This window comes from Chironomus tepperi, unplaced genomic scaffold (assembly GCF_022539635.2).
Source record: "Chironomus tepperi strain 1889 unplaced genomic scaffold, CSIRO-AGI_Ctep_v1 contig_472, whole genome shotgun sequence".
Taxonomy (NCBI): Eukaryota; Metazoa; Arthropoda; class Insecta; order Diptera; family Chironomidae; genus Chironomus; species Chironomus tepperi.
This window is the reverse complement of record NW_027226594.1, coordinates 1,194,049-1,217,151: the sequence shown is the minus strand read 5'-3', so window position 1 is coordinate 1,217,151 and position 23,103 is coordinate 1,194,049. Positions and strand designations below refer to the sequence as shown.

Here is a 23,103-nt window from a genome sequence, read left to right as displayed (position 1 = left end):
TTAAAATTGTAAACTTTTTCTTTATCCTTTCCACAACTTTCTACATCATCCTATAAATGTTATTTTTTATGCTCACCTCCCTTTTGCTGTAATTTATTTTCATTTTCTTGAAATAAAAAAAAAAGATCGGATCAGACTAGCGCCATTTCATTTCGAAAGGATTCGACATTGATTTCGAAGGATTCGAAATTGTATGCGAAAATTCAAAAAATATTTTACCGTTGATATAAATGTAAACAACGAAAAATATTTTTTAAAAATTATCAATTCTTTTCATGAAATTCCATGAAATTAAGACTCAAATGATCAATAATATCATTGCTCATTTGAAAGAAAACAGTTACATGCTTCAGAATTTAAATAAATGTTGATTTTTTGCTTGTAACGTATTTTTGGATTTTAAAAAATTTCAACGGTCATTTATTTTTGAAAAACATAGTTTTTATCCCCGTTTTTTCATTCAAATAATAACGGTCAGTATTTGAAATGGCGCTAGTCTGGATCGGATAAAGAGATAGTCTGGCCTTTTTCAATAATTTTCAATCCTTCCTCCTTTTTGATTTGTTCTTAATATACAACTTTTATCTACAAAAAACTGAGTTCCATAAGAAAAAAGACAATGAGGAGATTGTTTTTGGGGATTGTTGAAGGAACAAGGGGATGTCAAAAAGAGGATGGGTGAAGTAAGAAATTTTTGCAAGGGAAGAGGGGGAGGTGGGGTTAGTTTCTTTTGTATAAATTGCAAATGTAGGAGATTTTTGGGTTTTTTTCTTGAAAAATTCTAGAAATTGGAGAATTCGATCCAAAACTAAAAGGTTGGGGAAGGGCGGTGCGCTGACCCTCAACCCTGCTTCGAACTTGAATACTCCTTGTAAGGGGTACTTAAAAGGGTCAACGGTCTATTCCATTTTGAGTAAAATTCTTCAATTTATCCAAGCTCAATGTCAAATACTCTGATATGACTAAGAAATCAGATCAAATAGCACGAATTGGTGATCAAAACTCCAATTCCAGGCTAGTGTGATTCTGAATTGAAACAGGACTTAATTTTAAATCCGACTCCATGCCAAGGTAGTACCATTCTGGAACATGACCATTTTGAGCCGGATTTTAGATCGATTAGCCTTGCTTGTGCTTTACAGGCCGCTTCTACCTCCCTTCCTTCCTTTAGTTCCTAACTACATACACCCCTGCAAAGAAAAGCAACAAAATAAATAAAGTTTCAGCTTAAAGACCCCCCAAACTGAAAGGGATTCAATCAAAATGATCGGAGCATCTAATCACCATGGCTTCATAAGCGCTTCTCTGAATGCTGTACATTCACATTCATAGGATATAAAAAAATATCCCCAAACTCTATATTTAGATTAAAAATAATTTGATGTATATAAGTAATACATATTGATGTGAAAGAAAATATCCCAAATAAATCCTCAACATGTGTAAGTGCAGACATAAATTCCACATATTCATGCTTATAAAAGGAATAAATAAATTGAAAAACAAATTTTTTTTTGTGCTATTCTACGTGATGAGATTGTGCTTTCCACTTTTTCTCTCTTTTTTCCTTTTCTGCTTCCTTTCCTTTTTGCCAGAATAAACAACATGCAAGTATGCACATATGTGAGTTTGTGAGTTTGACAAACTTTATTTCAAAGTGGCTTGAATACATATCAAATGGAAATAATAATAATAATTAGAAATAAAATTAAAATTTATTCTACTTTTTAATTAAATTTTCTGACATTTAAGCAGCATAAGAAGGGGTAAATTGAAAATTATAAAAAGTAGTACAATATGAGCATAATGAAGGATTTATGAGGAGATTTTGTAGGGATTCTTGGAGTTCGTGATTTGATTAAATGGATTAACTTGAGATTTTAAGTTGAGTGACCCTTTAGAAGCCACCCGAATAAGACAATTCTGGCTCCAGGCCAGCGTTACTCTCCTTAACAGACAAAAAGACCCTATTGGTCTTTACCATGAAAGCACATAAAAACCTTTAGATATTCAGATTTTTGAGATTCAGAGCTGCGCTAGGGCGATTCGCGGCTAATGATTGTATAACGAGGGAGGGTGCGCCAGACCATTGCACTCAATAGACCTTAATGAAAGCATATAATATAATTTAATGTAGGGATTGCTTAAATCAAATAAAAAGGATCAAAAAAGGGCAATACAAAGGATGATCTGTTGTACCATCCTAAAGTTTACAATATGCCAAAGTCCTTGAAACCATGTTCTTTGCCTTTTAGGGTGCAGAACAGTGCAGGTTTTTAAATCGAATCCGGCACAAATTCAGAGTTGTTCAGGCTTACGGCTGAAGTAATGATCAATTAACCGATTGATGATATTCGGATTAGTTTGTTAGTTACACAAGAGTATGTGTCTTGGTCTAAACTGACATGGATACAGAGGACAAAAGACGGTAAATAGTGTTGGCAGAATGGCATCAACATGGCGTGAAGTAAGAATCATGGAATTCGGATTATTTAGTAATTAGGTCTCCTATACAGCATTACTGGATTTCTCCTTCGTTTACAGTTTTGTATGCAATATTCTCGATGTGTAGTCCAAGGGTAGGACTTAGGTAGGACCATTGTAGGGTTCGACCAAACACCACAAGTTGACAATTCCTGAATTTTAGATACCCAGGTCTACGGTTTTCGACTGTATCTTATAGTTTTACCAAAACTGAAGGTATGCATCTTTCGTCTGCATTGTTCGACAAACTCCATTTATTTACAGGAATCGCAATAATTTTGTGGGTGGGGTTGAGATATTTTTCGTTTAAAACAACGACGTTAACTATGTTACCCCCCTAAAAATCCATAACTTTACACCACAAACAACTTTCGCATCATAAAATTCAGTATTTTATGCATTCAAACTTATTTCTTCAATTCCTACTTATGTAAGTCTCACCATAAATGTGCAATAACTTTCGTTCTACAAAAAAAACTGTATTTTATAGCCATCATCGCACTAAATCTTTAGCAACTCATAAAAGATGAAAGTGACTTAATGAGAAAAACTTATTCACATCCATAAAAATCAATGTTATAAATCTCCATAAATGTCAAAATGGAATAATTGCATTTGCGAAGCATTTGCACTTGTCTCATAAAGTTCTCGTCACTTTTTGCTTTACTTTTATTGTCACTTCTGCTTTTTCTGATTTAAAACTGTTCATTAACGACTTTTAAATGCTTGAAATAGCAAAAAAGGCTAAAAATGTGATTGACTTCGTTAAGCTTAACCTCATTAACATTTAAAAGAGCTTTTTAATTCCAATTCTCTCGTCTACATGATTTTTTTTTGTGTTGGATGAGATAAAGAGAGCTGTGCTGCATGCTGCTAAGAAAATGATAAAGCAACAGGTGCTGCTAAAGCTTTGCAACACTAAAATTTTTTTCCTCTGTGTCTTATGCCCTTTCCTTACCAACAGAATGTTTATATCTAAATCTATACAATTTAATTTTGAACATGGAATGGGGGGTCGTTAGCTAGTGACGCCTTTAAAATCTTTAGATTTTTACTATGCTTTCCCGATATCCGGACCGGGACTGGAATTTCCCGCAAGATTCCCGTGCCGAACCACCCGGTTCCGTCCTGATCTACTCGGTTTCGTTCCGATCTGATTGGTTCTGTCCCGATCTACTCGGTTCCGTCCCGATCTGCTCGGTTCGGTCCCGATCCGCTTGGCTCCGTCCCGCTCGGTTCTGTCCCGATCTACTCGGTTCCGTTCCGATCCGCTCGGTTCCGTCCCGATCCGCTCGGTTCCGTCCCGATCCGCTCGGTTCCGTCCAAATCCACTCGGTTCCGTCTCGATCCACTCGGTTCCGTCCCGATCCGCTCGGTTCGTTAAATATTTTTTGACCGTTATTTTTCAAATTTTTACTTTCCGTTATTTTTCATTAAAATATTCAACAAGTTAAACATTAGATTGACCTAATTGACTAACCTCAATCTACATCACAACTAAACTTCCCTCAAACAAGCAGAATGAAGTGTTGAAGGGATTCAAAATCGGATTATGTTTATAAATATAGAGAATAATGTAATATTAAAAGGTAGTGTTGAAAATAAAATAGGTCTGAGATTTTTTCTCATCCTTATTGCTCAAGCATAGAAGAATAAGAAAAGTTAATAAAGGAAGAATGAGAATCGGGCAGCAGGAGTTTTGATTTTACAGCACATTCTTTTTTTGTTAAGGTGCTTCCAAGTTAATTTGCTATCTATCTGCGTGCATCTTTTATCAAATTTTCTTTTTCATTTATTTGAGTGATTCAAGACTAGGCAGAATGTGTAATTTTTCATGAAAAAATTATTTTCTCTTTTTATTTAGATCCAGTGAGGAATAAATGAATGAAGGAAGTGAAAATTTACGGGATGAGATGAATACAAAGATTTCAAATTAATGAAAGTAGAGAAATAAATGAAATGAGGAATTAAATTACTTTATTTCTTAAGAAATAGGAAGTAGCAGCTGTTGGTGTGCAATGACGTAGATTTTGAAGCGGAATCAACATTTCTTTGAAGGGTGAGGTTCAATTTTTGGATGGACTGTGAATGCTGGTTAACTTGACTTTATATCCCATACAGACAATTAGCATGTTCATCTATATGAGCATTCTCATGAGTATCCTCAATTTTGTGACCATACCCATGAACATGCTCCTTGTCTGTTCGAGTATATACACTATGCATATGACTTTCTGTCTGAAATAAGCTACCTTCCTGAGTGACACAAATGATTTTAAATTGATTTTAAGGATCCACTAGACCTCATTTACTGTGAAAGCAGCGATACAAAAGTGCTACGAATTAGAATCTACCAGAAGTTGTCTAAAGACAGATTCAGCTTTCGACGAACTCGAGAAGCACCAATGGACACTCGTGCGCCCTCGCGCGCCTTAGTCAAGGAAGGAAGTAAGGAATTAAACCTCCTTTATTAACACAAAATGGAAGTCGCCTCCACTTGATTGCCAGAAACAGGCTATTCCATTATATCCAGAAACAGGCGGATTAACACTAAATTGTAGCTAGTTTAACAAAGTTAACAAATGGAAGCCGTCTGTTTCTGGCAGCCAGATGGAAGCCTCGAGTCGACTAGAGCTCCAAAAATGGAGTCAACTTCGAGTCGACTTCAACTATATCGATTTGGAGCTCTGTGGCAGGCAAATTCATGCGACTTCTTATTTCTGTGAATAAAAGAGCTTTAATTGAGCCTTAAAAACTCCATGGCAAAGCCTTCTTCATTTATGTCACTCATACTTAAGTACAGAACTACTCTCAAAACTACACAATCACATCCTTGAATCACAAATGAAGAAATAAAAGCTTCCGTTCAAGGAAGCCTATTCCAACAACAGCATCAAGCATTTCCTGATAAGATGATTGTGAATAGACATAGAAAATATTTTATTTAAGAATTTAATAATGTACATTTTTCATGTTCCACAAACATTTTCTTCAAGGAATCTCTGATAAGTTATGCTTTAATATGTGTCACACTGATCTCGCATTTTTCATTTCTTCTCGCAGAACTCAAACATGAATTTTTTTTACTACCATGAATTGTTAAGTTTTTTTTTATTGCTCACCCCTATTTGGCTATATATGCGTATATCAAATCACGAACGACATAAAACTCAAAAAGGAAAGTTTGAGGTTAGTTTTTAAAAGTTTTACGTGGTCTTTTTTTTGGGTTTTATTTTTATAGGATGTTTATAGTGTGGAGAGTTAATAGTTAATAGATTAGGAAATGTAAGAGATGGGGCACCTTGAAGGTAAAGTTTTTATATACTTTCTGTAGATTGACTAATTATTTTGGTTCTTTTTTGACGATATAATCAAAAATTTAAAGCTGGGAATTGTGTTTAGAAGGATTTTATTGTGTCGGAATCATGAAAGGCCAGTGTGACACCAATGTGAGACCGGATGTCACAATATCCAACCTGTAGCTTTCGAGAATAGAATAATAACCTCAATTTCAACAATAGAAACAACTGTAACTCTAATTTTAAGCTTAGTAACAATTTATGTTGTTCCTAGAATCATTCTAAGAACTAAAAGTATATTCCCGAGCAACAAATAAGTCCATATGGATCCCAAATAGACTACGAACTCTCTATGTCTTCCAAATGCATCTTAAAAGACAGAGATACCGCTTTTAGGTACTCTAGGTGTCTTTATGTACTAAGTAAGCTTGATCATTGCCTTAGGGATTATGCGCAGTCTTGTGTCACTTGGGTTTGTACTACACAACCGAATTTTACAGCCCTAATTCCTATAAATTTGTTTGCAATTGGTAAAACCCAATTTGGCAGAAGTTATCGAAAGATAGAGCTGTCTGCAGACGTTCTTTAAATGCGGCAATGGGCCATCGTACGCCCCAGCCAAGGAAGTAAAAGTAAAGATCCCTATAAACCAGAGCTCGAAGTCGCCTCGAGTTTCATCGCCCAACATGCAAAGAGACCACTTTTAGATGCAGTAGTGGTCTTTCTGTCTCATTAAAACATGTACTTTGACCGTTAGTGATGTAAAGTCGGATCGACTTGAGTCGACTTCAAACTCCAAACATAAACTCCAATATTAATGACTGACAATCAACCGTAAATGTTTATAAATTGTTCATTTCTTATCCATTCCAAAATATTCCCTAGCTTATAAAAGCATAAACAATTTGTCTACACCAGGTGCAGTACACACACACTTGTTGCTATCTTCAATTTATTCCTTTAATATTAAAGAATCAAAAAAATAAATTTACAAATGGCTTTGAGCAAATTTTTGGATATAATCCCAATTTTCGTTCACAATCTTGTCTAGTAATGATATTATGAGTTTTATGTGTCACAAAAGTCGAAATTTTTTTATTAGAAAATACTAAAATTATTTTCGGTTGTGGTGCCTTTGAGGCATTATAATGTAGCAAATCTGAAGGATTCTTATTTATTGTTATTTTATGAAACCGGATTGTCATCAAAATTTATATTTTTGATCAAGAAAATTTTTCAGAAATGTCAAAAAGTTTGGATTTGATGAGATAACAAGTCATAGAGATGATGCGATATTGCAGTTTGATGATGGGTTAATAGGGAGTTGATTGGGGGATTGTTTGGAAGTTTTGGTCATCAATTTAGTGGATTGAAATCAAAAGTATGGAGCTGGATGAAATTAAAAAGACATCAAGTTAAGGGAATATCAATGCAGAGTTGACAGGACTTTGGGTGTCCGGACTCAAAAAGTACAAAAAACACTTCCACTGGAGTCCTGACTCCAATGATGTCCACAATATTAGAAGCTCAAACTTCACTGTAAATGCCTACATTTTGTGGTCGTGCCTCTGTACCGAACCCAAATAGACTAATCTAAGTTATATCTAGTCATTAACTTACCATCAACTAGTTATAACGTATTATGCTTAATCGGGAATGTCTTAGATCAGTGTCGTTCGTATGTTTTGTGTGGTTTCGATCGTGACATATCACCAAGGTATAATGCAACATACTAAAGCTTGGACAACTCCAAATTAGTTATACTTTTCTGAATATCCAGTGAATTAGATGCTGAAGCCTGCATTTTTAGTAATTTTGATGTTAAGGTCTGCGCAGAGCTCGAAGTCGACTTGAGTCGACTTGAAGTCGAGTACATTTGAGTCGAGTAGAGTCGACTTCAACCATATCGACTTCGAGCTCTCATTTTTTGGATGCGCAAACCTGAATTTATAGGCAGAACATCATCTTCTTTCCAAAAACCACAGCATATTGTAGAAATTTGCAGTCATGTTGGGATTAATGAAGTCTGAACCCAAGTGTCTCTCTCTGGCTAAGTCCCTGTCCAATTTTATGTGCTGAACGCCATTAACAATGAACCCCTCAAGAACATCACTTAACACTCAACTTGGCAACAATTTTATGAGAATTTCAGCTGACTTACCATCCTCAAAAATGCATTTCAACAACTTCAACTCAAAGTTGTAAAGTCAACAAAAATTATCAATTGAAAAGCAGTAACTTCTCTTTGTTCTCATCTAATAAAAATCTCCCCTCAACGTAAGTATCAATTCCGACGAATTGCATATTATACAAGTTTTATTACGAGGTTAACAATCAAATCCATGAAGCATAAAAGTCATTAACATTTTGTGCACAATCAGCACCCCTCATAACTCACCATCGCAATCCATTCATTACATCAGTTACATTTTCTGATTTAAAAAATTGTTTAATTACTTCTTTAATCAAATTTCAATTTCTGCAATCTCAGGAACAAAGAGCTGCAATCGCAAATGACCGCAAAACTTAATTTAACATGGTAACTTTGTATTGCTGCTTTATATGTAAAGCCACTTAAATGAGTGGTAAAATAAATAAATCGAATTTTTTTTACCCTTAATTACGTTCTTGTTGAACATTTTCTGACATTCAGTAATGTAAATTTTGCGAGTGTAAAGTTATCCGAGTGACACAAATGAAGAAGGGTCTACCAAGGAGCTTTCAAACCTCCGCTATGGCTCCATGGCTCCAAAGGTCCATGTCGAAACCTTTAAAACTCTCTAAATGGAAGCCACCTCAGTTTGCCGTCCATAAAGCCTATTTTCTGGCACCCTCATGTGTCGCTCGGGTTTATATAAAAAATAAGAATCTCATCGCCCGTGTTTATATTCGTATCCATTAAATAAACTCATAAAAAACTTTGTCACATGTTGAAAATTGGAGGAAAAAAGAAACTTCCAAAAAACGCTTTCGGAGTTATTTCGAGACATGAATTTCCATGGAAAGAAACTTTTTTTTTTCAAAAAAACTCAAATATTTATTAGACCTGACATGAATATTTGAGCCTCAGTAATGACGTCGATATTAAGCTTCCTCCCGTCACCCACATTATTGAAAGATATTCAACAACTGATTAGGAAAAACTAATTCAAGTAGAAGTAATTACATGTCGTCTTTATTGCGCCACATAATCCTTTTGTAAGGCCCTTATCATGGGATGGATGTTGTAATTGACAGGAGCGTGTGGAGAGGATCGAGAGGGGTTTGGTGTTGAACATCCTCAACCCCCTCATTTGCTACCCTAATTTGGGTAATATTCCTGATCAATTGGCGTTTGATTTTTGTGTCAAAAATCGATAGTAGATGGTCCGATAGTCAAGGAAGCATAGAAGACCCCAGAAACCCCATCCTGGCTACATCCCTGTAGCTAAAGAAGATGAAAAATCACTTGCCAAATTTACTAAAGTCTGTTCCTAACTTTTGTCCCAAAAAATTAAATTTCCAACCAAATGACTGATGACACCAACCCACAAGTCCATCCCCACCCCAATTACACCCCTTCATTCCTCATCCTCATCACTCTAAAGGATGTACAAACAAGAATATTGCGTCATTTAACTTCATGAAAACAAAAAAAAATTAAAGCATCTCGAACCGAAATTAATTAAATTATCGCAATATTCATGTCGTGAGCACGATAGCATGTACATAAGCACTAGCTATATTTTCTTCTATAGCATGCTCCATGGATGTAAATTAGCAATTGTGTTTACACAAGAATCAATAGCCGACTTCAATATGACTTTGTGTTCATTGAATTTAGGAGAATTTGGAACTGAGAAAAAATTAAATATTAAAATTAAACTGACTGGATATACGGAATTGAAATTCAATATGGAAATTCTTGTGAGAATTCAGTGAAATTTAGATTAGTTAAATTTAAATCGAAATTTCTTGGAGAATCTACAAACTAAATACAAAGTTTATAAGAAAATAGTCAATGGCACTGCATGGAGTAATTAAAACAACCAGGACTTTAATGTTGGTGACAATCTTATTTATAAAGCTGTCTAGTCGGTGCATTAGATGATGGTGACAGCTTTAGTAGATTTTTTTAAAAAAAGGAAATTATAGCTATTAATTATGTTTATTACTTCAGGAGTTTAGAGAGGTGGGGCTTGAAACTGGAAAATACAACTTGTATAATACAAGTAAGTACAAGAAGAAGTAAGTTCTATGTGAAAGGTGTAAATTGAAGCACGAATAAGGAACTGATCAATCATATTTTGATAGGTGTTGAAACCAGAGTCCGAATCTGATTCAATTTGCTAATTACCAATATAAATTCATATAAAATGATATACTTCACAAAAGGTAGCAGAAAAAATCCATTTAAAATTTTAATCAATTTTCAAAATTTTCAATCAACATCATAACAGGGACACAAACTAAAGATTTGCTTAGACGAGCCTTAAACTGGGTGACAAAATATGCATTTATATGAACACCAAGACACTGTTTGATGATGGCAGTTAGCTTAGTACTAGAGGCGTATCCATTGACACCAAAACATCACTTTTTTATGCTAAATTCTTCAATTTGCTGAAATTTTTGATCGGTTCTCATAGTTTCACTTTAAGGATACTGGCTTGCTAGGCCTATGAACCCTGTAATAACCAGAGCCTCATTTGACTCCGCTCCAGTATGTAGTTTGGATTGACGGCATTCATCGTGACAAGATGAGGTTGGTTCCAAGATGGTTCATATCGAATTAAGCTAAGAGTGGCTAGAGTCACATGAGATACGCGTTCATGTGGGCGTCCAAAGAACAAAGCTTTCGAAAGTGACAGTATTCTACTTGAAATCGAGAATTGATACCTAGCATTAGAGCTAGTTTTAGGTCACATGGATCACAACTGATCTATATGACGAACGAAGTAAGCAAGTAAGTAGTGTGTCGATCGGAGGAACACCTCAAATTATTAATCGATAAATATTCTTAATGAACAACCTGCCTATCAACCAGATTACATTTAAACCTGACATTTTCAGTCTTCTGAAAGCATAGCTGATGTAAAGTTACATGAGATAACATTCAATTAAATAAAATTTTGAGGTAAATGCATGATGAGTACATAGAATGATTTGGAAACACAGACAACATTTTTAATTTCCGCTGCTGAACACAACACAGAGACTTTACTTTTATTCATTTATCATACCGTATTCCTTAAGCATTCACCGCATGCTGTACAGAAATATTGAAAATTCATCACATTATTTTTTACTTTTGTTAATTGTTCTTAATTTCATCAGATATAACTGTATAATGCAAAACTTTCGTATATGCATTCTTCTTTATTTATCACAGAAAATAATTTTAATTCAATTTATAAAGTACAAAAGTTTTTAATGGTATGTAATTCGGTTATGAGAATAAGTAAAAAAATAATAAGAAAATTGTGGCATAAATTTTACATCTTCAAATATTACAGTTTGAAAGACTTGGGTTTGTTGAGAAAAATATTGGAGTCGTTCAGATATGATGGTCTGCATGAATTAGAGGAGGATGATGAGAGGTTTGGAGGAATATGAGCCATTTTTTGGTAAAATGCCTTAGCAGAAAAAGAGGATGCAAGCTAAAATAAAGCTGTCAAGCTTGTTCATATACTATATTTAAGATGAGCAAGCTCTCAAACGCATCATCTTTGACTGTTAGGGATATTATTGCAAAAGCTTAGCAAAGCTTTCTCGAAGCGAGACTAAATCCAAAAAGTTTAACTATTTCTCTTTGTATGGAGCTTTTCATTTACATATGTGCATAATTCTGCTTCTTTATAGGATTATAAACATCTCCCGAATAGCCCAAATCTGTTTATCAATCCAAAATCTGGAATTAGGCCAGCATGAATCTTATTTGTTATCGAATTCAGCATAAATTCCTTTTTGAATCCGACACCATGCATGGGTCACGTCGATCTATTGTCGGATTTTGGATCTTTTAATCGACTTGTGCTGATCAGATTGACATTTCTGGATTGATAACAAGAAATCACATGGAAGACTGGAGAACTGATTGAGAAAAGTTGTCGATAGAGAAAGTATATGGCTTAGTATTAGGAATTTACAAACTCTAAACAGCGAGCTTTCAAGTGAGAGTTCCTGAACGACACAAAGCAATTGGAAGATTCATGATTGAGTCCAAGCGGGCAATGTTTCTCTCAAATGACTGCCAGATGGAGTCTTGTGTCACTCGTAACATAGTAACATAGACCTGGCTATCAGATTGCGCTCCCATTGTTACTTCACTAGAGTCTACACCTTAAAGTGAACAGGCTGCGATGGACTGGTCATGTTATTAGACGGCCTGTGGAAAGTCCATTAATTTCAAAGAACTCTTGGTATCGAAAATTAGCAAGTGGAAGCCAGCGATGGAGCCAGCTTCAAGCGACTCCTGTGGAAGGTCATGGATCACAATTGATCTGTACGACCAGCGAAGTAAGCAAGTAAATAAGAGTCTACCCGACTCGTTAGAAAAGAACCCAAAAAAAACTCCAAAAAACCAAAAGACATCATTTATGATCGACCCCCTACCCCAAGATCTTCATATTCATCATCCAAAAGACTCTTAAAAATAATACAAGAAGAACTTAAGATGGATTTTTGAAATTCATGAATTCAATCTCAGTGAGAAAACAATTCTTCTTTCAAGCACATTTTTTTTTGAAAATAAGTACATTGATGAAAATGTTAAACTTTTCGTCACTAAAGTCCTTAAGCTTTTATATCGCTCTCGACTTTACTCTGACAAGAAATGAAGTTTTTTCTTCATCATAAAAACAAGAAAATTATTTCATACATTTTAAGCTTTTTTGAAATTGAGATGAGATTACATTTTACTTGCTTTTTATTACTTCTCGTTCTTGTCGGGTCCTTGATTTTTTGTTGAGCTTTTAAAATTATTAAAAAAATATTTCAAAAATTGAAATTTTTTTTTTTGTTCTTTACAGTTGAGAAAATTTCTATTAAGGAGGAACAAATGGAAAACAGATGGAATCATTGATGTCATAAACAAGTTAAATATTTAATACGAAATTCAAGTTTCAAATTTAAGTGAAAATGTTGGAGAATTTTTTCAAGCACAAAAGAACACTTTTTCTGTGTTGATGGAAGTTGAAAAAATGTTGAATTTTTGATTTTTATGGTAGAATAAAATAGAACAAAAAAATGTTGAACAGCTTTAAAAGTTTTGAAATAATGTGAATTGTGAGTAACTGGGGAAATAATAGAATGTAAGCATACAGGGGAATAGTCAGAATTTATGAGTAGGGGGAAAAGGTGGGGGAGGGGGGTTCATTAATTTTGTATGAACCGCAAAAATTTACGGGAATTCGGGATTTTTTTAGCAAAAAACCTCAGAAAATTAAAGAATTTTTCAAAAAAGAAGAATTGACCCAAGTGGGTACATGGACTCCTTCGAGAATTAGAAAACCGCTGTTTTTAGTAACGTTTTTCTTTTAAATTTCTACTATTTTTGCTTTTTAAAAAAGTTAAAATAAAACGGTCGGGTCCCTTTAGTTCAATTTTCTGGCTGTACCCTTAGAATATAGGAACACAGGGGCGTAATCAGAGGAGGAGAAGGTGCAGTTACATTGAATTTCTTTTGTATAAAACACAAAAATTTACGGAAGTTTTGAGATTTTTTCATGATTCCAAAAAAGGATTTTTTTTTTCCAAAAAGAGGAAGTAGTAAAGTTGACCCCCAACCCAGTCACCACGTCCTTTTCATGACTATGACTACTTCAAAGGGATATTCAGAGCACTATGAATAATTGTTTGGCAATCACAAACAAATCCTAGAAAAACTAAACAAAATTTTACATCAATTTAGAGTTTAGACCCCCAAAACCCCCCTCATTACACCCTCTTACTATCAATTACCATTCCCACAAAAATCAAATTACAGACACAACCTGCATTCATCATAGAAATATCACAAAACAAATGTTTTTTTGTCTCATTTAAAGTCGCATAAAGCAACATTTTTTGTCATGCTGATCCCATAAAAAAGTGCGAGATCATGTAGACAAAAAAATATTTATGATGTTTCTTGTGCCCAAAAAAATTTATTTTATTTCAAACTTTTTTCATTTTCAGAGTGGAAATTTTTTTGTTCCCTTATCACCATTATTATCTTATCTTCATCAATTTTATAGAGGAGTGTATTGAGGAAGCAGAAATTTTTTGAAGGTTTATTTTTTGGAATTTTTGAAATTTTTTAAATGTTTCAGAAATTATTTTTGAAAAGATTTCGTTTTTCAAATTTTAAAAAGATTTTTAAAAAAATTCAAAGATATTTAAATTTAATAATTTTTTTTTAAAAATTTAAATTATTTTCAATTTTAAATTCATTTTTTTTTAAATTTAAACTCAATTTTTTTAAATATTTCGATCAGATTTTTTAACAATATGAAGTTAATTTTTTTAAAAATTAATTAGTTTTTTTAAAAAATTGAAAAAGTTTGAAGAAGAAGAATTTGAAAGTTTTTTTTTTGAAAAGATAAAATAATAAATTTGAAAAAACTGTCTTTAAATTTAAAATAAGTTAAATAAATTTGAAAATAAAGTATAATGTTATTTAAATTTAAAGTAAATTATTCAAAAATTTGAAGAAAATTTTTTGATAATTTACACTAAAATTTTTAAAAATTTGAAGTGAGTTTTTAAAAATTTGAATTAAATTTTTTCAAAACTTAAAAATTTTATCTAAATTTCTAAAAATTATTGAATCTTTTTAAAAAATTAAATTTAAACTCGACATAAATTTTTCAGTAATTTGAAAATAGATTATTTTAGAAATTGAATTTTTTTAGAAATTTAAAAAATTAATTTTTTTAGAAATTTTAAAAATTCATTTTTTTAGAAATTTAAAAAATTAATTTTTTAATCTAAAAAAATTTCAGTAAAAAATATGTTTTATCTCCCCTAAATTACGCGTCTGATCTTAACCACAAGACTCAAGACATATCAGGCTCTAAGCCAAGACATCAAATTTCATAGAAAAGCGATTTAAAAGATGTTCCTTAAAAAAAGTATATGAAAATAAATAAAAGAGATTAAATCGTCGTCATTGTAAAATTTATTAGATAGCCCCGAGGCCATCACCAATCCAAAATGTCACATAATACACACATTTACAGGACGAAAGAACACAGCAAAAGAAGAATATCCTTTTATATCCAAAAATTGATTTTGATTTTTTTTTTACTTTTTTTTTGTATTCCTCGACTTGTTGTATTTTTCAAGGCTTTATGCCTTATTCCGTACTTCACTGATTTAGTTCACTTTCTGTCACATAACTATTATGGCTTTTATTTCCATTTTTTACATTTTAATCTACACTTTGCCATCCGAACCGAAAATAGACTCCGATAGTTCCGATTAATGTATAATATGAAGCAACTTTGATTGTGCCGCGAGGGGGGAGATGAAAAGAATTTTATATATTTTTTTAAAGATTTACGTTATCATTTGAATTTTATCATTTATGGATCTAACTTCCTTCCTTTTTTGGTATTCACTAAAAAAATATCACAGATAGAAATTTCGCGAAATTCTTTAATTAATTTTTTTTTTTTTTTGGAAAATATTTTTTTTTTCTTTTTTTTTATTCTTATTATTATTATTTCTTTTTTGTTAAATATAATAATATAAAGCGAAAAAAGTGGAAAGTGTAAATACAGTTCTGTTCATATGAACCTTATAAAGTTGACTGACAACAGCCACCTAACAATTTTCTTTCATTGTTTGAGCTCATTTTTCAATCCTGGGAAAAAAATGTGAGTTTTTCACTCTCTCGCTCTCAATTTGGGTTTGGATATCCTCTCTGAGAGTATTCTTGTGAAAGCTCCGACTGATGTGCAACAGTTGATTTTTCTCCCATACGCTTTTTTTTTTGCTTTATATTTGTCGTAAATTTAATTTATGTCATGATTCATTGCTATAATCATTGGTAGCAACAACTCAATGCATCTGTCTTGCTCGCTCTCGCTTTTGGGTGCATTAAAGTTGCTAAAAATAGTCTTTTTAGATCAAACCTTCATACTCGCTCTCCATCTTACCGTAACTCCGTGACAATATTGTATTCCCTCCTCCTCCATCTCCTCCTCTTCAACTTACTTACTTACTTCCTTGTCTGGAGAGCACGAGGGCCTAATGCCACGCGTAGGGAATGTCTTAAGACAACTCTATCCTTCGAAACCTTCTGCCAGTTCGGGATATTAAGGACTATAGCGTCTTTTTCAACACATGCAATCCCGGAATTCTTCAGCTCCTCTTCAGCGTTACGTAATTTTTCAATATTCCATATTAATATTGACACCAAATAGCTTAAAACGTCGTTCTTAGAGCTGCATATCATCCTCTCTGCCTCTTTCTCAATGGTACTTCGTGACAAAATTGTAACTCCGCATCCCCCACTTGACCCCCCTTTCACTCCAGGTCTACGTAATTTCCGAACATTCCCTTATTAAACATAAAAAAAATTGATGTCAAATTCAACTCGGTTTGTGTGATTCGTGACACAAAAATTGTGGCTAGGTACGTTGGTACCCATTGTTAGGATATACCCTAAGTCATGAAGTCATCAAAAAAACAGTCATCAAGACAAATCTTCGACTTTAGGCAACAAAAAATCATCTCGCTAGAAATAGCTTTTTCAGACCTACCCTTCCTTTACACTTTCCTCTTCTGCCGCAACTCCGTAACAAAATTGTACTCCCTACCCATTCCTCCTTCAACGTTACGTAATTTTCTGATCAGTTCCTTATTAAACATCACAAAAATTGACATCAAATTGATGGAGAATGCATTACGACAACCACTGCATTATTGCTTTATCTTCAATCGTTCCTGTATGGATGCATTTTTCTATTTATAGTCGCAAGTGCAACGTTGCCATGCATACGCAGAAAATCCTTCCACACTTTAAACGTTAGCTGATTTTTCAGGAACAAATTCAGTTTCTGAGAATTTTTTTTTGATGCTTTTGAAGTTCAGCTTATTGATGTTGTTTGTAGTATCGAGGTTTCTGGATGTGAAAACATAAAATACTTGAAATTATTTCACGAGAGTAAATTTCTAGTAGTTGTATCGTGCTCGTGGTTGCTCACTCAGTGGTTTAAGTGGAAAAATGCAAAAAATGTTGTAGGTTTTGAAGCCTTACACTTGAAATAAATATTTTGCAGACCATTCTTGAAATGTTGATGCAGTGCTTATATGCTGAGTTCTGTTTATGAGTTTATGGTACCGAGTGGAACATGCTGATGTTAGTCGACAGGCAAAGAGACCGCTTTTAGGTATCGTAGTTGACTTTCTGCATCATGAAAGCATGCTCTTTGACTGTTAGGGGTTATAGTTGGACGGAACAAATGTTCAGGACAATTCTCGGTGTGCCCTCTGCTTTGATTCTTCCTTATTCCTTGATCTACACAGACGGATGGTACCGTTAGCAACAGGCAAAGTACTGTTGTCTGTAAATCCAGTAAAAAGCCCCTCAAAAGACACACACAAGTGGATGCAGTTTGGCTTAAAGTTTCGCCAATAGACAGCAATATGACAGAACAAGGCATCAAATTGGCATTAGCTAGTATAATTCAGCGCTTCTCAAACTATGTCTCGTGACGCATTAGTACAAAAAGTATGGCGTCCACTGAGATCGGATTAATGAGACTTAAGAGCTAAACTGAATCCGGACGACCAAAGTCTTGCAAACTCTGGTTCTTACTCTCTTCAATTATGACAAAGCACGACGAAGCAACAACGACAAAATGACAATAACCATCATAATCTATAATCTCATGACTCAATTTATATATGCGCTATGCTTACTCAATTCAACCATATTCCTTGCATCAACTTCAAGAAGACTTTAATAGCCCCAATGCACTTATTATGATGATGTTTATGGTTGTTGCTTTTCAATACCTTTTTGTCTATCAGCTTAATGTTTACTTGTTTTCATGCTATTATATTCCACACGGAGTATTCTCATTGATGTAGTAGCTGCATCATGTTAAAATGTACATACATTGGCATAAATATCTTTCATTCTAAAACATGCTAGAATCCATAAAGTATGTAGCTTTAGATTGAATAAATAAAACGTGAGTATTACATCATGCTTGAGGCTTCAATTGTTCAAACATCATAATAATTGTTTTACCTGCTGCTGCTATTGACGTTGCGTGATGTATTCTTAAGGAGAACACAAGAAATTTTGTTTCTGTATCAATAATATCAATGCTTGAGAATCGAACTTGAGTGGAAGGGGGTTGGAGGATTTAATGAATCGTATATAAGCAAAGTAATATTAAATTTCAGTTCCGCCCCTCAAAAAATATTTTTTGAAGCCTTTCCAAATTGCAGTTAAACCTCAAAATTCAATTTACAATCATCAATCTGCCTCCAAGTCATTCCATCCCCCTTACTTGAAGTCTTTTTCTTCTCTTAAATTGAGATTTTATACTTTTTTATATGCTATATGATAGATGTCAAAAGCATGTATACTTTTCACCTTATAACGAATGACTTAACATGATTTGATTGATTTTTCAACACCCTACCTTATTCGGTTTGGGGATTTCTTAAAGTTTTTACATTCGAATACATTATGAGAGTAATATTAAGGATGAAAAATGATTGCCTCAAATGTATTAGGTACCTGTCATGACTTATAATTCGACATTATGGATTCGAAAAACCTCCTGCATTAATAATTCGATGCGAAGATTATGTAGGTGAATTGGAACAATTTTCTCTACTTTCAATCATTTTTGATATTTTTATTGCTTTTTATTCGTGGATGTTGAATCAAGGATTTTTAAAATTTTATTTGATGTGGCATGTTTTGAAGAAAATTGAACTTGATTTTTAAATTTGATTGAGGGATCGGGAGGTAAAATCAATTTTTTGTGAATATTGGGGAATATACACAGGAATATACATTATTATTGGGAATATTTCAGAGCTTAAATTCGGATCGAACTTAAAACGCTGTCGTGTCGTTTTGAGATCTTGAGTCCAACTTGAGGCGACCTTTTCATACAAAATTCTAGTTGACTTCGAGCAATCCTAGAGCTGGACCTTGTTGTCAGGGCTGGAGGTTTCAATCTCAAGATACTGTCAATCTTATAATCATACCCTAGGAAAGTCTAAAGACACAAGCTTGGTATACTGCCCTTGGTTGGAATCCACAAGCGAAAAGGCGTCCATGTGCTCCAAGAGCAACATGGCGTAGGGCGGTAATGAAGGAATGCCAGTTAGTTGCTAAAACTGAGAATTTGTACAAGCTTTGTGATACAACAGAGTCAGATGGAAGGCCTTTTGTAGCAACCTAGGCTCCAAGTCGGAGCATGGTTCCAGTAAAGTCTAAAGTTGGTTAAAGCCTCTCTGTAAGCTAGTATATTTACACCGACTTCAGGATAGTTTGGCGCAAGATTTAATGAAATTCAATCACAAGCAATAGAGGGATCAAAAGCTACGGAAGGGAGCAGGGAGGAAGAAGTCATGGAAGTAGTTTAAGGATCAACCCGATCTTTCCTTTATGGAAAAATATTTCAATTGACTAAAATTTCTCACGAAAAAATCCTAAAATCCTCTAAATGTTTGGGATCCATGCAAAGACTGATCATGCCAGTTCATGTCCACATGAGGTCGTTTATTCGCTATTTCCTCCACCGTGCATTGATGACTAATTATAATACTTTTTTCAAATTACTTCATAGCTATTTATAACAAAGTTATAAATGTGGATGTTATATTGTCATGTTATATTGGACATGTTATATTGTCCAGTATGTTACTACATACGTAATGACGATTTAATACACTAAAATGTTATCACTTTACAATTACCTAACTCATCCACATCATCCACATCATAACTCCTAACTCATCTACATCATGTAAGTATATTCTGCTCTTTAACATAGTTTAAAAGTGTTTGTAATATGCGTACATTATCGTTTTTACTGCTGTACAATGAAAATCATATTGCGAAATTCAGTTCAATACTGACGCACAGTATAATACTTTTTTTTAACGATGACTAATCTGTTATATTGTTTGTTCCTTACTCAGTTCTCGCTGAAATGTTTATTATCAATCTAATTTGTGTCGAAAAAGTAGAAAATAATTTAATATTAAGTTAAGCAAGCAGCAATCAGTGAGTGCATTACCAAAAATAGCTAAAAGTAAGACAAAAGTTGTGAAATATTGAAAAAATTTCAAAAATTCATGAAATTCCAAACTTTTTAGCCAAAAAATGAACATTCCTTGTGAATTTGTGGAATTTACATTTAAGCATGGTCCAAATGTTTTTGGATGTCTGATTAAAAATCAGTTTATAGCCGAAAATTCAGAGCTTATTTTGAATGGAATTCAATGGCTTGAAAAAACACATCTTGACGTCCATGATGTTCAATTTACTGACTGTGTCGTGTCAAAAGTTCCTCAAGGATTGACAAAAATATTCCCAAATTTGAAAAAATTGTGCATCAATAACTCAAAATTGAAGAAAATAAGCAGGGATGATTTAGCTGAGTACAGACATTTGGAGACATTCTTCTTCGAGCAAAATGAACTGGAGTTCCTGCCTGGTGATTTATTTCAAGATTTTCCAAATATCGAATGGATTTCCTTCTTCGGGAATCAGCTAAAGACAATTGAGTACAACATTCTGGACGGTCTTACAAAGCTGAAATTCGTTTGCTTTGACTATGACAAGTGCTACTCAGTATATCCTGAATACAACTCAAATTCCACCTTAGAACAAATTAAAGAAGACCTTTTGAATAAATTTTTCTCAAGACACAAAATGATGAAGGATATCCGAGAATCTCAAAAGATTTTAGTCAAAGAAAGAAGTGAATTAAAGGCTGCAAATGATAAGTTGAAGGCTGACAATGACTTTTTAGTCCATTTTGAGAAGAAAATGTACAAAGACATCCTTGAACTTAGAAATATTGAAAAGAAGCTTAAAGATGATATTGAGGAACTCAAAAATCCACAAAAATCAAAAATTCAACACCTAAGTGGAATATTTGGTGACGTCAAGGAACTGATCCAGGACGATAAATTGAAAGATTTTGTAATTAATATTGGAGGTGAAAAGTTCCGTGTCCATAAATTTCTCTTAATTGCTCGATGTCCAACTCTGGCTGATATTTTCCGAAAGGATCCTTCAATTGAATGCATTGACTTTACATACATCACCACAGACATATTCAAAACAATTCTCAACTTTATTTACACCGATGAATTTCCAATCGGCGATGACATTAATTATCTTCAACTTTTCATAGCTGCAAGTCGACTAAAAATTGCAGAACTTCAAAATTTCACAGCCACAAAACTTATCAATCAATTAAATGCAGATAATGCCTTGGATGTACTCAAAATAAGCAACAAATACAATCACGATTGACTGAGGCAACAAACATTCATTCAAATTAAGACAATTCATCCGAATGTGAAGTTGGAGGACAAATGGGAAAAAGATCCAGGAAGAGTTGAGACAGCATTGAAGAATGTAATTGGAAGTAGATTAAAAGATGTCTATTAGTATGAAAAAATATGCACAAAAAATAATAAATAAATCTATTTCTAAATGCGTAGCCGAGATTTAAATTCTGGAACTAATCTGGGCGCTTCACTTTACTTCTGGCAACTCCAATACACAGTTGTTCACATCTTTAATCAAAATATACATAACAAAGGCTCATATCCACCCAATCTGTCAAAACTACATCAACAATCCCTTTATCATACTAAACTTCATGAAAAGCACAGTCAAATTCAAATCCGAACATGCAATTAAAGTCCTATAGTCATGCTAACAAAATCTCTAACTAGATTTTTATTTGAAAATAGAGCTCATTGACCATTCGGCGTTGACAAACATTTTGTGTGATATTGAAAAACCCATGCAACGTTTTTACTTTATATTTCCTTTTATTGATTTGAGTTCCTAACTCTTATGACTATGTGACTAGCATTTCAACTTGACATATTTTGAAACGATATTTGATAATCTGATTATCAGTTTATGTAGCCCAGATATTTTCTTTTTTTCTATTTTTATTTTAGTTGTAAAATTTTCCCGATCAACACAAGCTTATCATGACAGTTGAAAGTCTGCGACATGGTGTCCAACTGGCAATTTTCATAGCGTTTCACATGAAAATTGGCAATTGTCTGCCATGTTACAGTGACTTGTCTGCCATGTGACAGCAACTTTTCTGCCATGTGACAGCGACTTGTCTGCCATGTGACAATGACTTGTTTGTCATATAATAGTGACTTGTTTGCCATGTGACAGTCACTTGTCTGCCATGTGACAGCCACTATTCTGCCATGTGACAGTGACTTGACTACCATGTGACAGTGTCTTGACTGCCATGTGACAGTGACTTGTCTGCTATTGACAGCTACTATTCTTCCATGACTATGTGACTTGACTGCCATTTGACAAACTTGTTTGTCATTTGACAGTGACGATATTTGTCATGTGACAGTCACTTGTGCCATTGACAGCCACTCAGTTTATGTAGACTACCATGTGACAGTGTCTTGACTGCCATGTGACAGTGACTTTTCTGCTATTGACAGCTACTATTCTTCCATGTAACAGTGACTTGACTGCCATATGACAGTAACTTGTTTGTCATGTGACAGTGACTTGTTTGCCATGTGACAGTCACTTGTCTGCCATGTGACAGCCACTATTCTGCCATGTGACAGTGACTTGACTACCATGTGACAGTGTCTTGACTGCCATGTGACAGTGACTTGTCTGCTATTGACAGCTACTATTCTTCCATGTAACAGTGACTTGACTGCCATATGACAGTGACTTGAATGTCATGTGACAGCCACTATTCTTCCATGTAACAGTGACTTGACTGCCATGTGACAGTGACTTCACTGTCATGTGACAGCCACTTTCCCTCCATAGTACAGTTACTTGTCTCCCATGTGACAGCCACTTGTCTGCCATGAATAGTATGTGTTAGTCGGGTATATATACCCTTTTACAACATAGATGTCCTATATTCGTCCACATAAATAAATTTGTAGATGCGTGTGTATGTGATGTGAATCAAATCAAGAGTAATAACATAGAAAATAATGTGAGTAGCCTGCCATTCACAATTGAAATTTTGTCATTCATTTGTTTCAATTTCAATAAGATGATGATATTACAAAAAATCATAGGATGATGTAGACATTTTCTCTTAAAGGTTGAATATGTGATTTTTGG

At 33.9% G+C, this 23,103-nt stretch overlaps 1 long non-coding RNA gene across 1 annotated transcript; it reads left to right on the top strand.

The window, feature by feature from the left end:
* Positions 1-19,897: 19,897 nt before the first annotated feature.
* On the top strand, positions 19,898-21,482 carry LOC139099528 (uncharacterized). The gene is made up of 2 exons (XR_011545318.1): positions 19,898-20,035; positions 20,100-21,482. It is a non-coding gene; the product is annotated as an uncharacterized lncRNA (long non-coding RNA).
* The last annotated feature ends 1,621 nt before the right edge of the window (positions 21,483-23,103 follow it).